Here is a 13,330-nt window from a genome sequence, read left to right as displayed (position 1 = left end):
TTGACCTCATTCAACTTTCACATTTCAAAAATTAGAGATGGGGTTTGTCCCTTCCGTGCTAATGTCCTTTGCTTTCGCCAATCGCTTATTAGGCAACCGGTTAACCTCTAGACAATAGCTTTTCGGGGTGATAGTCACTCTGTCTCTGGGCGGTCGAATTCACAATCGTGTGGGGGCCCAATTCAATGGATCCCTCTCCAAAGCACATCGAAGTGGTACGCCTCCATCAAAATAACTAAAATTTTCAACATTTCAATATTTCATAATATTTGAGGTTTCCTTGGCAATAAAACGTTTCCACATACAAAATCTTTGAAATGAGCACTTCAAACTTATTGATAGAAAGTATTTTTGGGTTGTCGTACCACAAGGTCAATCAAGGTCACATAGACAAGTTAACCAAGTCCACATCGCATCACAGGGTTGGAATAGGTGACTCACATGCAAACCCTTGACTAGGCTTTGGGTCATGGGTCGAAAGACACTAGTATGACACAATTTAGGGTGTTTTACAACCATTCTAGTAGGCGAAGTCTTAAGTTGAAAAAGTATTTGTACTGGCTTAGTTGCTCTTGTCAAAGTTCCCAATTAGGCACTTTTCAAAATATTTCATCTAAATGCAACTATATGCCATGATGCAACTATTATATACATCCTAATGCAAGTGATTCTACCAACTAATATGACATATAAACTAAATGCAAGTCCTAAGTTCACATTGTTATACCGCATCAATCAAAATAAAGCCACATAGTCATTAACATAAAGAGGAAAAAGGAGATTGGAAAGATCATACCATGCGGTCTTCAATATCCTCATGTCTCGGATGTGGCGTAGTCGATCAATGTGAACAAGGATAGACAAACATAATATATACAAAACAATATATACAAGACTACACTAAAAAGGAAATGAACTTGTTTTGATTTTTTTCAATTTTGCAAATTTTTATGGTTTTTGTTTTTATGAAATTAAAAGACATATTTTTGTGATTTTTTTGAAATTTTTCAATTTTTATGCATTTTTGGAATATAAATTCCCATCCCCCACTTTATTTTGGACATTGTCCTCAATGTACAAGTAGGAGTAAGAATAAAAAGGAGATACATGTTTTTGGATTTTTGATTTTATGGAAATTGAAGTTCAAATGCAATGATATGATATGAATGAATGCATGCTCTAACTAAATGCAATTCTATATGACATATATAACAAATGAATGCAATTTAATCTATACTATATGATGCATGATTTCTATTATGGTATGGTCACCTATGATCAAACCTCCCCAAACCGATTTAAACACTATTTCTAGTATGGAAAAGGAATAGGTTTGGTCATTAGTGATTATGCGTGAATTCTAGTCTATATGCAACTATTTACATGAATCATGTGAGATATATTATAATGCAACTATACTATATGAACTAACTAATGCAATTGAAGTATGATACAAATGCATGTGAGAACTACACTAAATGCAATGTATATACAAAAGAGAGAGGGAGAGATGGGTATCATACAAATGGGGGTGGTGAGGTAGGCCTCTTTCACTCGTCATCCTCATCTTGATCATAGCCGTATCGATGAGAACTCCCGGCTTGGTCATACCCGTTTGCTTGGCCCCAATACCCTCCTTGGTCAAATTTTCCTCCTTGACCCGAGTATCCTCTACCTTGGCGATCCCAAGCTTGGCTCCCTTGATTAGGGAACAAGAGTTCCGGTTGGGCCCATTTGGGCAAAGGGCCATTAGGGTCAACATACCCTTGTTGAGCCATGTTATAGTATTGGGGATAAAGGGCCAAGTAGTTGTCGACCCTCCCTTCATGTACCCCGAGGTCCACTCTATTCATGAGTGCCATCAAATCATTAATACCCGGGGTATTGGGGATTTCCGGCTCAAATTTGGTATGAGGGATAGGGTATGGTGGGATAGGCACAAAGGAAGGTGGGCGAATAAGCCTCGCTGGTCCTCCACGAGGTATTTGGTGGGGTGGCTCTTCCCTTTGAGGGGGATTGTCAAGAATTTGGATATCAAGGAGGTAGCTTGGTGGGGGCGAGTATGGGCTCAATCTTGGGTCAATGCCCGGTATCTTCTAACCTTCTAGGATGATTGGAGTACATCCTTTGGTGTACCACTCTACACTCCCGTCTTGAGTGTAATTACACCACCGGTGATGAGTGAAGATGGTGTGCTCATCGATCAAAGTCCTCCCCTCAAGAGGAGTATAGGTCCCTTGGGCATTGAACCCGGGGCAAAGATAGTTGGCCAAAATAGTAATTAGACCTCCCATTACAAAGGTCTTGAGTTGGGTGGTCCCTTGAGCAAAATCATTGAACCTAGTAAGTATCTCAAGTGGCGTATTGAAGTTATAACGTCTCGTCCCTCGAACATTCAAATAGGACTCAAGAAAGGTTAAATCAATGAGAGTACACCTATCTTGTTCGTACCTCCCATTGATGGTACCGGCCACAAAGCGCTCGGTGAACCGAATCACCGGATGTTGGATGGCGAAGGTATAGCATTGCTTTAAACCGGTAAAATTCCTCCCAGAAATAGCCCTCCAAAGTAGGTCCACATCGAAATTATCGGGTTTATCGGTAAAGTTGGTGGGCACATCAAGACCGAAAATGTAGGCGAATTCATCAAGTGAAAGATGATGGTCTAGGTTGCACAACCTAAACTCCATGCCCACATTGGTCCTAGTGTTTGTTACAATGTGAAGGCTACTCAAAAAATTCAAGCTTGAGACTAAGGTATGTCTCCTCATGGGCATGGAAAAGTTTTCCAAGCCCAAGGCCATTAAAGAACATCTCGGTAGGGTACCTTATCTTAAGGGTTTCCAACACCCTAATATCTACGAATTGAGTGGGTTCGTAGTTCTTACCTAGCAATTTGACAAAGTTCTTGCGGTGGTCATCGGATTCAAAAAGCACCTCTTGGAAGTACTCAAGTTGTTCGATCCCTCCTCTCACTAAGGGACGGACGTTCCTTGGTAGTGCTACCTCTCGCTGAATTGAGGAGGATGATCCCTTGCGTTTCCTTCCGGTAGATTCAACCAACTTCTTGGCCTTGCCTTTGAGGTTCATCATCTTAAAGTTGAGGAAATGGGGGTTTTGTTGTTGGCTTTTGGTGTGAGGGGGGTGTTTTTGAGGAAGGAGATGAGTGTTTTAGGGTTTGATAAGGTGAGGAAATGAGGGAGGAAAGGGGGTGATTTTATAGAAGAAGGGGGAATCCGGGCGGATAAGGGTGGGGCCTGTCCGGTTTATCCGAGAAAAAGAGGACAATCCGAGCGTCTTAGCTGCGGGACGGGCGTCTCGTGCTTTTAGAAGACGGGCGTCTTCTCACAAATCCAGGCGGATTCTAATGCAGGGATTCTGCTAAGCTGAGAGAAGGAAGAAGACGGGCGTCTTCTCAGTTAGAATGGGCGTCTTGCTCGGGACGGGCGGATTTTCAAAAATCCGCTCGGTTTTCCTGGCAGCTCAAAATCTCGCTTCAGATGACATTTAGGACGGGCGTCTCGTGAAGAATACGGACGGCTTTTCTCAAGAAGGGCGTCTTGTGTTGAAACCTCCCGTCTTCTGAGACAGCATCAACCAGTCATGCGACGGGGGTCCTGGACGGGCGTCCAGGCTTCGGGACGGGTGTCTTCTGCTTCCTTTCTTCCTTTTCTTTCTTTTCCTTGCAATATCGTACCCTTTCACTGATTTGCTATTCCTGCTCATCCTTTTCTACAATGTGCTCAATAAAAATATAAGATGACACTCTCTCTCATCACTCTCATGCAAGAAATCAAATGCAAATGCAATAATGTACAATTTTATACAAAGTAAAAGGGTCTAAGAAATGTCATACAAATGGTGGTTTGAGATAGGACTCCGCCAAACTAGTCTAAACTGTAGAAGTTCTTATCCATAGAGCTCAAGGCTCTTAATAAGAGATCAAAAGCTTGTGAACAAGCTCCAAATAAGCACAAGTATGGTTTGATTAACTTCAAGACGAAGCTTGGCCAAAGGAATTTTTCATTCATTGTTGTTTTCTTCCTCTTCTTGGCACTTGGATATTCACGATGTTTCAAACCAATTAGCCCATGATTCCTTTCATCATTAGGTATGAAGTATGGTTCATTTTCATCCGTAGACTTCCACTTACCACTTTCTCCTTTACTTTTTGTGATGATGATAGCATTTTGATTATTTAATCCTTCCAAGGTAGAAGGAGAATTTTCATAACATTGATGATCGAGCTCCTTAGAAGTTGGCATTGTGGATGCCAAATTTCCACAAGTGGCTTCACGTGCAAGTTTCTCTTTGAGCTTTTCCACCAAGTAGCTTTTGTATGATGCTTTGACCTTTTGAATAAGGTCCACCATATCCTCTTCAATGATCATTGGCTCCATGATAGGTGTCAAGTGGTCTTCATGAGGAATAGGGGAAGGACGCTCTTCTTCATGATAGGGTATCTCAAATGTCTCAAGGATAGGCTCCTCAAGCAAGGTGATATTATGAGTCCATCCTCTAGGCTCATCATCATTGTTGCTATCTTCATACGAATCATAGATGGGGGCTTCATTTAACTCTTTCTCCAATGTCTCAACATTCACTTCAAAGGACACACCCTCATACTCACAAAGGCTAAGAGTACTTGGCTTACTCAACCTCATGTCTTCCTCATCGAACACAACACTTTCATAGTCACAAGAGCTTAAGGAGATTGGCTCTTCCCAATCTTCATTCTCCATGTCAAAAGTTACTACTTCAAATTCGCATTCATGTTTAATGTCCAAAGAATGGTGGGAAGTGATTGCTTGGGATTCTTTCATTTGGGCAATTTGAATCTCCAATTCCTCACCTTGGGCAACAATACCTTGAAGGACATTATCCCTCTTTTTGCTCTCTTCTAGCATTTGTTTGAAGAAGTTTTGTTGATCTCCCATCATTTGGAGAATCACATTTTGAATGGGTTCATTTTCTTGTTGTGGGTAAGTGTGAAAGTGGTTGTATTGTGGCAATTGAAACTCATTATGAAGTGGGTATTGGGTGGGTGGTTGTTGTTGATATTGGATGTGGTGATTTTGGTGGGAAAAGTTGGGGTAGTGGTTAGGATTTTCATTGTACAAATAGTAAGGTAGGTTTGTGTTGACTTGCTCCTCAAACTCCCCATACCCATAGTCATACTCAAAAGATCCACCACATACTTCATATGTCAAGTCTTGAGCCATCATAGCTAAGACAAGGAAACAACTACAAGCATGGAAATTACACAAAAACGGTAAGAACAATCCTTGAGGAACAAGTTCCTCAAGGTGAAAGCACAATTAAAATAGACAAACAAGTAAGAACTTAATCACGTAGCACCATCCCCGGAAACGGCACCATTTTGATGGGACAAGAGTTGGTCGTCACATATCCAATCAAACACAATTTATAATACTCAACAAACAACTAGTTAGCGGTAAGTCGAGGTCGATCCATGGGACGGTGTGCTTTGGGTTCTAAGTCTATCTATCTCAATTTATGCTAGTGTCACAATTTGTTTGGGTTTGTAATTGTGTCTAGACTAATGCAAACAATAAAGTAAAGCAAGCAATGAAAGGGAGGATGTAAACAAATGATTAAAGGCACTAAGATGTCATGGGGTCATAGGGGATTCATGGTGATGATCATACAAACATGTTTACAATCATAAGCAAGCAATTAATGTTGTGAAGGAACCGAGTTGGTTTATGTCTTACGGTTCATAGGAAGAATTGGGTCCCGAAGCCGAATCGATTAGATTGTACAACACCTATAAGTCGACTTACTTTCCCCCTATTCAACTTCTATGCATGGTCTAACAAGACTCGAGTTGGTTTATATCTTACAAGTCAAGTTGAGTAGATAAGAGATGGTTGTAAATGCAAGGATTCATTGGCTTAGCATTTCATCAAACATAACATGTGCATAAAGTTGATATCACAACAAGCAAGCAATTTGATTATGAAAACATATTAGATTAGGCATTAATCAATCCCATGTTTGTTTCCCCTAATTACCCACTAATCCTAGTTTAGTAACTACTCACTCATTATCATGGAGAACATGTCATTAATGGTGTCAAACATAACAACAAGTGTAAACATGATAAGAGAATGAGGAAATAAACAATAAAGAGTAAAGAGTAAAGGAATTATACCAAACTTGAGATGATCCAAATAATAAAGCAAAGAATAACAGAAGAAACTTGATTGATTGATGGAAGGTTGTCAATCTCCCAATAATAACCCAATAATCTTCAATTACCCAAAAGTAACAAACTTGAATAATACACTTGAACAATAATTAAGGAGAGATTAATGTGAGATTTGTGGAAAGATTAAAGAGTAATCTATTCTAATCTACTCCTAATCTAATCTTAAAGAAGGATTTTCTACTCTAAAAACTTGATAAAAGGATCCCCCTTTGATTATTTACAAGTGGGGTATTTATAGTAGGGATTCATTAGGTTAACTAAGGCTAAATTAATAATTACACTTTTGAGTTTTAAGCAGGGAAACGCCGGTATTTTTCGAAGGATGGGCATCTTTCACGGAGCTTGAAGAAACGAAAGTTTGCTGTAAGGGAATCCGGGAGTCCGAGGGGGAAGACGGGCGGATTGTTGAGGTGGTGCTTGGGCGTTTTCATGGGAATCCGCTCGGATTCTCTGGAGGAATCTGGGCGTCTTGATGCTGGGACGCACGGGTTGTCACTGCAAAACGGGCGGGTTCGTGGGAATCCGCTCGTCTTCTTTGACAGCGTCTTATTTCTTCACTTTCCTTTTATTCTTATGGGATTGTTCTTTAGTTCTTGCTTCCTCTTCATACTAGTCCATCAAACATCGTCAAATAGCTTCCGAATATGCACGAAAAACGGGAATTTCCGCCTTATTGTCTCCTTTTCTACAAAACATATGAAATGCGATAGAAAAGCAAATAGGAAGGTTTTGACGGATAAAATGGCCATAGAATGTTATAATAGTATGCAAATAGGCTCAATTAGGGGACTAAATGTGCGCAAATAATGTTCACATCAAAGAATTAAAATGCAAGTTAGGGAGTTAGAAATATTTACAAATGGTGGTTTAGAGAGGACTCCACCAAACTCTCATCCTTAGTGAGATGTCATGGGGGCATGTCCAAGGTGTTGTTGATGTTTCTCAACACCTTGAAGAAGTAGTCAAAAGCTTGTTCATTATCATGATAAAGATCTTCAATAGACCTTTGCCCTTGTTGTCCTTTATGTTGGTCTTGATCGATAGCATTACCAATATAGGGATTGAAAATCCCTTCAAACTCATCATCCCAAAGACCACAAACTTCATCTACTTGATCACTAAAGATCTCTTGAGTTGATAGAGACAACTATCCCACTTTCTTGTCTTGGCCAATGAGGCCATCCTCTTCATTGCTTGACTTTGGTGAGCTTTTCAAGCTCTCTTTGTTACAATTCACTTTCTCTTTGAATGGAGCATCATCGATTTTCTTCTTCCATTGGAATTCCGACTTCTTCCTATCATCCTTCCGGCTATAATGATCAACCATAAAACATGGTTCATGCAAACGGGGAGCTCTCATGGGCTTGTCAAGATTGAAAGTTATGCTCTCATCTCCCACTTCTAGAGTGAGCTCTCCATGCTTAACATCAATCACTGCACCCGCGGTGTGTAAGAAAGGTCTTCCTAGAATGATTGGAATATTGGAGTCTTCTTCTATGTCAACAATGACAAAGTCCACCGGGATGAAAAATTTCCCAACTCTTACGGGAACATATTCCCATATCCCTAATGGTGTCTTCGTCGATCTATCGGCCATTTGGAGTGTGATATTGGTGCATTTAAGCTCACCCATCCCTAACCTTTTACTCACCGAGTACGGCATAACACTCACACTAGCCCCTAGATCACATAAGGCTTTGTTGATCGTGGTGTCGCCAATGGTACACGGTATTGAGAAGCTTCCCGGATCTTTGAGTTTTGGAGGTGAACTCCCTTGAAGGATTGCACTACTCACCTTAGTGAAGGCGATAGTCTCAAGCTTCCGGATCGACTTCTTCTTTGTGAGAATGTCTTTCATGTATTTTGCATAGGCCGGCACGTGATTGATTAATTCCGTGAAAGGAATCGAGACTTCCAAATTCTTCACAATTTCCATAAATTTTCCATGTTGGCCATCAAATTTGGGCTTGGCTTGACGACTCAGAAAAGGAAGTCTAATCACAATGGGCTCCTTCTCCTTGACCTTGTCTTCATTTTTCTTTGAAATTTCTTCTTTTGATGGTTCTCCATCCTCGGAGTTTTGCACAAATTCTTCTTTGTCACTAGCTTCCACAACTTCTTACTCAACTTGCTTCTTTGGTGCTTCATACCTTGTACCACTCCTCAAGTGAATGGCACTAACCGTTTCATGTCTTGGGGGATTACTTTGAGGTGGTAATTGGCCCTTTTGTCTTTGTGAGCTTGAAGATGCTAGTTGAGTCAATTGGATTTCCAACATTTTGGTGTGAGCTAGGATGTTGTTGATGGTTATTTCCTTTGCTTGACTATCTTTTTGCATTTGAGTGAAAAACTCTTGTTGATTCTTTTGCATTTGGAGGACCGCTTTTTGAACATCAAAACCTTGGTCATTTTGTTGATTGTATGGAGTTTGATTTTGGTAACCTTGGTTTTGGTTGTAAAAGGGTCTTTGATTTTGGTTTCTCATGGGAGGTGGGGTGTATGTTGGTTGAGGGTTTTGAACATTTTGGCTTTTGTATGAGAGATTTGGATGGAATTTGGTGTTTTCATTGTAATAGTTTGATAAGGGGTACCACTCTTGTATGCTTGGAAAGCATTCACTTGTTCATTTGTTCCCCTACATTCACTTTGGTCATGTCTCAAAGTTCCACAATTCTCACATATCCCACTTTGGATTGATGAAGATGCCGTCATGGCATTAACATGATGCTTTGGTGATTTAGAGGCTTCTTCAAGTCTAGCCATAGCTTTTTCAAACTTCAAATTGATGGTATCAATGTGAGCACTAAGTTGAGCACCCAATTGAGTAATGGAGTCCACTTCATGCTTTCCTCCTATAGTAGCCTTGCGAGGTCTACTATATTGTGAGTTATGGACCGCCATTTCCTCAATTTTGTTCCAAGTTTGATTATCATCAACTTCGGTGTACATTCCATTTGATCCCATGTTGAGAATGTTCCTTGAATCTTCATAAAGACCGTTCCAAAATTGTTGTACCAAGAACCACTCCCTAAGTCCATGATGAGGACATGAGCGACAAATTCCCTTGAATCGCTCCCATTCTTCATACAAAGATTCTTCATCTCTTTGCTTAAAGCCCGTAATTTGAGCTCTTAGCATGTTAGTCTTTTCCGGTGGATAGAACTTTTTGTAGAAAGCTAGAGCCAACTTCTTCCAAGAATCAATTCCGAGAGTAGCCTTATCAAGGCCTTTCAACCATTGTTTCGCGGTACCAATTAGAGAAAAAGGAAATAAGACCCATCGAATTTGGTCTTGAGTTACACCGGTTTGAGAAATCGCATCACAATAGTCACAAAAAGTCTCCATATGAGAGTGAGGGTCTTCACTAGGCATCCCCCCGAATTGGCTTCTTTCGACTAATTGGATAAATGCGGATTTGGCAATAAAATTTCCGGTTAGATGTTGTGGTGTGGGAGTACCATTGGGTAGGTTATCCTCGGTGGGTACAGAATGTGATGAAAACTTAGGCATTGTGGGTTGATTTTGCGTTGGATTTTGTGTTGGGTTCTCCTCACCTTCTCTTGCAAAAGGGTTGACGAACTCAATAGTATTTGGTTGAATATCTGCAACCTCACCAATACCTCTCAAAGTTCTCCTAGCAAGTCTTCTATTGGTTGTCAAAGTCCTTTCAATTTCGTGATCAAAGGGTAACAAGTTACCTTGTGACCTTCTAGACATGCAAAATATCAAACAACTCGAAAATAATTAAAACAAACCTTGAAGAGTTTTACTTCCCCAAGGCAAAGAAAGACAACTAATAACAGTACAAGAAAATCTAAATCAAGTTAACACCGTCCCCGGCAACGGCGCCATTTTTTGGTCGTGATCCCTCGTGAGGGTTTAGTTTTCAGTACTTGTCGTTAGGAGCACCTAGACCAAAACACAATTTATAACTTCACCAACAACTCTACAATTAGTAAAGAGGCAAGTAAAGGTCGGATCCCAAGGGACGGGAATTGAGATGAGATTTCTATTGCAACTAGAGATGTCTAAGGGTGTCACAATTGGGGTTTGAAGTAGAAGATCACTAAACTAAATAGCAATGAAAGTAAACAAGCAAGATGAATTAAAAGGTATGTAAACAATTGATAAAAGGCACTAGGGTGTCATGGGGTCATAGGGGATTCATGGGAATTGATCATACAAACATATTCTCAAGTTATAAACAAGCAATTATTGTTGTGATGGATCGAGTTGGTTTATATCTTACAATTCTAGGAAAGTTTGGGTCCCGGAGCCGAATCGATTAGATTGTACAACATCTACAAGTCGACTTAATCTTCCCTACCCAACTATATGCATGGTCTAATGAGACTCGAGGTTGTTTATGTCTTACAAGTCTCATTGAAAAGATAAGTGATGGGTAAAAAATGCAAGGATTCATAGGCTCGCATTTCATCAAACATAACATGTGCATAAGTTGAGATCACAACAAGCAAGCAAATAAACTATGAAAGCATATTAATTTAAGCATGAATCATTCCCCATGTTGGTTTCCCCTAATTACCCATTAACCCTAGCTAAAGAAACTACTCACTCATTATAATGTTGAACATGCTAGCAAGGTTGTCAATCATACCAACAAAGTGAAACATGATGAATAAATGAAAGTGATTAACAATAATTAAAAAGGGATTAAGAGAATTATACCTACTAATGATTCCAATAATAAAGCGAAGAATAAAAGAAGTACTTGATGCTTGATTGGAAGGTTGTCAATCTCCCAATAATAACCCAAATAATCTTCAATTACCCAAAATAAAGGATGAACAAGAGAGAGATTAAGGAAATAAAACTTGTATTAAAACTTGATTAAATGTTGATTACAAGATTAAAGAGAGATTTGATTGATATTAACTACACTAAAGATTGCTAAGAAGAACATGCTCTTCTAATTAGACTAATGGGGTATTTATAGTGGGGATTAGGTACATAAATTAGGGTTTACTAAGGGCTTAAATGACGATTAAGTCCTTGAGGAATCGCCGGTCTCTAGGGAGACTCCGGTCTCTTTTTCGCCGGTCTTAGAAAAAGATGTGCATCCTTCCTTGAAGCTTGTAGAAGACAAAAGTACTGTCTGGGAATCCGGGCGTTTTTGGCACGGGACGGGCGGATTTGGGAGCTTCTGGACGGGCGTCCAGAGGGGGAAGACGGGCGTCTTGTGGAGGAAGACGCTCGGATTATGGGTGGTGGACGGGCGTCTTTAGGGCAATCCGTACGGATTGTCAAACAGTTTCATTCCTTCTTCTTTTCTTCCTTTTTCTTCATAAAATCCTTGAGGATTCACTACAAAAAAAACGTCTCGATGCGACGGACACGATGCGACGGAATAATAATCCGTAGCAAATTTAAACCTGCGACGGACGCTGCGACGGGCCTTATAACCTGTGACGGACTTGCGACGGACTTTCCGTTGCAGCCTAATTTCCCATACCGCCAAATTTTCTGACATGGCGGGAAGGTCTGCGACGGAATTTCCGTCGCTATATTAAAATAATATTAAAATAATATTAAATTTCCATCGCAGACTTTCTAAAGTGTCCAGCTGTACACCTCTATACAGGCTGGAAAAAATAATATTTTTTTATTCCTGCGACGGAATTTCCGTCGCAGAATTTAATATTATTTTAATTTTGCGACGGAAATTCCGTCGCAGGAATTCTTTATACGGGCTGCAGTCAGCCTTCTCCTTCACTATCGCTCATCAATTATTTCGTCTCCCTCACTCCCAAAACTCCGTCTCCCTCAAAAAATATCACCACCACTCCCACCACCACCACTCCTACCACCACCCTATTTCCCAAATCACTCCTATTTCTCCTTTCCCTTGTCCCTTTTCCCCTTTCTTCTTCTTTCCCCTTTCTTCTCCTTTCCCCTTTCTCTTTTTTTTTTCTGCCGCCGCCGCCCCTTCCTGCCGCCGCCGCCCCTTCCTGCTGCCGCTCCCTTCCTTTGTCTCCTTCTCTTAATTAATATAAGGGTTGTTTAATTAATTTTACTTTTGATTAATTAGGGTTTATGGTTATTGTTTTGATTAATTATGATTAGTTTAGGATGCTTAGTATTATTAGGATTGTTTAGTGTAATTGAAAGCCAATTTAGGATGTTTAGAATTGTTTAGTTTAGTTGAAAGCCAATTAAGGATGTTTAGGATTGTTAAGTTTAGTGAAGTTTAGTTAAAAGCCAATTTAGGATATTTAAATCAATTTTATAATGCTTAATTATGTTTTAGGGAATTATATTTTTGGTTTGCATGAAGTGAGCTAAGTATTTCAAAGCTCTTTTAAATCGATTATAGTTGATGGTAGTCAAATTTTGATGTATATAATTAAATAAAATGAGGCTAGTCGACATTGAAGCAATTTTGAATTCTACTATTTCTCATAAAAATAGAGAAAAAATTTCATAAAAATGTTAGAGTAGTTAATTTAGTTTAGTTAAAAGCCAATTTATGATATTTAAACCAATTTTAGGATGCTTACTCTACTTTTGCTTAGTTTTATAAGGTTTATTAGTAATTATTAAGTTTGTTTTGATAAGTTGTGTTTTTTTGTGTCATGTTTATTTTTTTTACAAATATTAATTCATCTTATGCTTGTGTTGTGATTGTTAATATATTTATGACCTAGTACCCGTTCAGGGATTACACATTAGGTGTAATTCTTGAATAGTCCCCGTTTTGGGACTGTCTTTGAATCTTTTATGCCATTTAGGTGGTAAATACTCAATATTTTTCTTGATTGTTATGAGACAAAATTTGGTTGACATTTCCTTTAATGTTCTCCGAATACATATGTAGAGTGAGAATTCATTCTAAATAATGTATTTGGAGAACTGTAAGGAAGTGCTGCCAAATTTTTGTCTCATTACAATCAAGAAAAATATTGAGTATTTACTAATGGTATGAAAGATTCAAAGATGGGTTTAGGTTGGAGAGATAAGGACCCCAATACTGAAAGTATTTTTTTGCAGGTTGTGGTTGTGGTTGTTGTTGTTGTTGTTGTTGTTGTTGTTGTTGTTGTTGTTGTTGTTGTTGTTGTTGTTGTTTTTGTTGTTGTTGTT

General features: G+C 39.4%; 1 non-coding gene across 1 annotated transcript; it reads left to right on the top strand.

Moving 5' to 3' along the window:
• Positions 1 to 9,263: 9,263 nt before the first annotated feature.
• On the top strand, positions 9,264 to 9,370 carry LOC141598041 (small nucleolar RNA R71). Its single transcript, XR_012523244.1, has one exon. It is a non-coding gene; the product is annotated as a small nucleolar RNA R71 (small nucleolar RNA).
• The last annotated feature ends 3,960 nt before the right edge of the window (positions 9,371 to 13,330 follow it).

This window comes from Silene latifolia, chromosome 8 (genome assembly GCF_048544455.1).
Source record: "Silene latifolia isolate original U9 population chromosome 8, ASM4854445v1, whole genome shotgun sequence".
NCBI lineage: Eukaryota > Viridiplantae > Streptophyta > Magnoliopsida > Caryophyllales > Caryophyllaceae > Silene > Silene latifolia.
This window is presented reverse-complemented; position numbering and strand designations above follow the sequence as displayed.